Source organism: Rattus norvegicus, chromosome 15 (genome assembly GCF_036323735.1).
Source record: "Rattus norvegicus strain BN/NHsdMcwi chromosome 15, GRCr8, whole genome shotgun sequence".
NCBI classification, from domain to species: Eukaryota; Metazoa; Chordata; class Mammalia; order Rodentia; family Muridae; genus Rattus; species Rattus norvegicus.
Window position 1 is genome coordinate 106,007,552 of NC_086033.1, and position 3,008 is coordinate 106,010,559.

Consider the following 3,008-nt stretch of genomic DNA (forward strand, 5'->3'; position numbering starts at 1 on the left):
GAGAGGAGTCAGAGTTCAAGAAGGGCAGAGGAGAGCAGAGGGCATTTCCATGCTCACACCTGTAAGTTATTATGACTTTTGAAGTGACTGTTGATGGAAACCCTTGGACATTTGAGCTGTTCACATGTACGCTTAGTGTGTTTAGAGAGCTGCCCAGCCTCTGGAATATCTTCAAGTGGAATCCCAGATCAAACAGCAAATTCCACGGCTAGGGAATATCTTGTAGTCATGTGACAGTGCAGAAGGTCTCAGACTATGAGAACTAGCACCTAAGTAACCACACTGTGTGTGTTTGCACCCACTGTGTGTGTTTGCACCCACTGTGTGTGTTTGCACTTCGAGACTTAACATCGCTCTCAGGTCTTTTAGAGAAGTTAGGGTCTGAGTTTCTAGATAACATAAGGAGAGGGTATGTTTGAAATGTTTGTTTCATAAGACTTCCTTTTTTTTTTCTTTTTTTTTTCCGGAGCTGGGGACCGAACCCAGGGCCTTGCGCTTCCTAGGTAAGCGCTCTACCACTGAGCTAAATCCCCAGCTCCTCCTTTTTTTTTTTTTTTTAAAGAGTTAAAGACAGATCTTTATTTTTAAACTCTGATCTACCAAATTAGCATTTCCCACCAACTCTGGGAGCAGAGACCTTCACAGGCTTCACAGTCTTTTGTTTAGGGGCTGCCTTTGTGGGGGCGTTGGCAGCAGCCATTGCTGTCTTCTTTGATGCCTGCTTAGCCTTTCTTGCTTCCTTGACAGCCCTGATAGTTTCTCTTGCCGAGCTTTCCTAACTTCTGGTTTCTGATTCCTCTTGGCCATTATATCACCCAGAGACACGCCCGTGAAGACTCCCTGGAACTTAACTGCACGGCGGGTTCTTTTCTTGTGAAAGCAGGTTCTTTTCTTTCGAATTTCTTCCGACTGTCTTTTCTTGTGTTTTCTTCTGTAGAGACAGTCCAGTTTATTTGCCGAGGATTCCTTTTGGAAAGGAATGGGGACTCACATTTGGCATTAAGAAACTGGAAAACCTTCCCGTCGGTCCTGGCGTTGCACCACCCGTGTCCTGGGTAAATCTTGTACCCACTAAAACTGCACAGCTCGACCTTCATAGTGATAGTTGTGGGCCTGCCCGGGGAAAGATGGCGAAGAGGTCGTAAAGCCATTCTTAGATTATTGGAACCTAATTATTTTATTCTCCTTCAGATTGTCACTGGATAGACCACATAGTACTTACTCCTTTTTTATTTTTGCACTTGCAAAATTCTGTCCTTCCTGTTGAGAACTGGGGCGACTATTTTGTCGGTGCTTAGCCAAAATCAAGTCACTCCAAGTTTAACTTTCCGTATATGAGATCCAGCCTGCACACTCAGCAACTCTCAGTGCACTCTACATAGATCTTTTATTTTCCACAGCTTTCACTTGAAAAACATTGATGTCGTATGCTGTTAAGAGACAGTTAAGAATTCAGTGGGCAGTTAGAGCATTATTTTTTTCCCAATTGTAGTTTTTGTATCCTATGGTGACAGGTTCTTCACCTGAATCTTTCAATTACAAATTAAGAATCAGGACTCAGTCATTTAACTTTTTGGCAGTGGTGGTGCTTTTGGGACAGGGTCTTGCCTGGGTATTTGAGTAACCTGGTACTTGCTACATAGCCTAGGCTGCTTTTTGAACTTGTGGCAACTCCCCTGCCTCATCCTTTAGAGTACTAGCGGATATGAGTATGAATATTATACCCAGAGAATTTAATTTTGTTGTTCATCATTTATGTTAACTCTTGGCTTTACTCTATTTTTACAAAACATGAGAAGTTAAAATAAAGATATGACATGATATATACATTATATATAATTATATGTATATATAATGTATTTTACATGCATGTATATTTTACCATCATGTGTGCATTGTCCATGAAGGCTGGAAAATGTCACTGGATCCCTGGACCTGGAGTGACAGTTGTGAGTTGCCATGTGAGAGCTGGGAATTGAACTTGAGTCCTCTAGACGAACAGCAAGTGCTCTTAACCACTGAGCCATCACTCCATTTCCTACATATTACCTTTGCAGGGTTTCACTATTTAGCTCTGGCTGTCCTAGAACTCACTCTGTAGACCAGGCCAGCCTTAAACTCACAGAGATCTGCCTTCCTTTACCTCCCAAGTGCTGAGATTAGAGGCACATGACACCTCACCTGAATTACTTTAATATTGGGGGTTTCATCTATTCTTTGTGTTAGCAAATTTTGTTTTTCTTTGAATTTCCATTATTCTTCATGAAAGAGGCTCGTTTTAGAGAATCCTGCAAATATAAGATTGTATGAGAGTATATGTCTCCCCCACCACACACCCTGTTTTCTCAGCGCTGACCCGTTTGCTTTTTCTTTTCTTTTTTTTTTTTTTTTTTGGTCTTTTTTTCGGAGCTGGGGACCGAACCCAGGGCCTTGTGCTTCCTAGGCAAGCGCTCTACCACTGAGCTAAATCCCCAGCCCCCACCGTTTGCTTTTTCAATTGGTCTGTTGCTGAGCTGTATCTCTCTAGCCCCCCAGGGCCATCTTACTCATATCCCAGGGAGGTGTGCCAGAGGAGGCTCTTACACATGTTCATGAAGAGAAAGAGGTCATCGGGCGCAGCACTTAATAATGACAAAGGCACACAAATGGATGTCAATAATAAAGTACGAAAGTTAAGTACATACAGCAAGTTGTGTAGCAGTAAATCACCTGTGTTTACGTGGCAGTGTGGAAGGGTCTCAAAAGACCTATGAATAGAAAGAAGCTAAGTCAGAATTAAATACCCAACCTAGGTCTTGTGTTCAATTCTAAGCATTTCTAAAACTAAACAATGAAAGAGAAGAAAACCCCCTTATTTGTGTGCCGTGTGCTGTTTTTCACATTAAAACGGTTAAACTCTTCCTGGTCTGGTTTCCCCGTGAATGTAATCCAAGTTCTTGGCAGTTTAAGGCAGGAGAATTGTCTTGAGTTTGAGATCAATCTGAGCTGAGTGAGTTTCAGGGCGGCCT

At 42.4% G+C, this 3,008-nt stretch overlaps 1 pseudogene; it reads right to left on the bottom strand.

Annotated features, from left to right (window-relative positions):
* Positions 1-574: 574 nt before the first annotated feature.
* On the bottom strand, positions 575-1,112 carry Rpl24-ps6 (ribosomal protein L24, pseudogene 6; annotated as a pseudogene).
* Between the last annotated feature and the right edge of the window lie 1,896 nt (positions 1,113-3,008).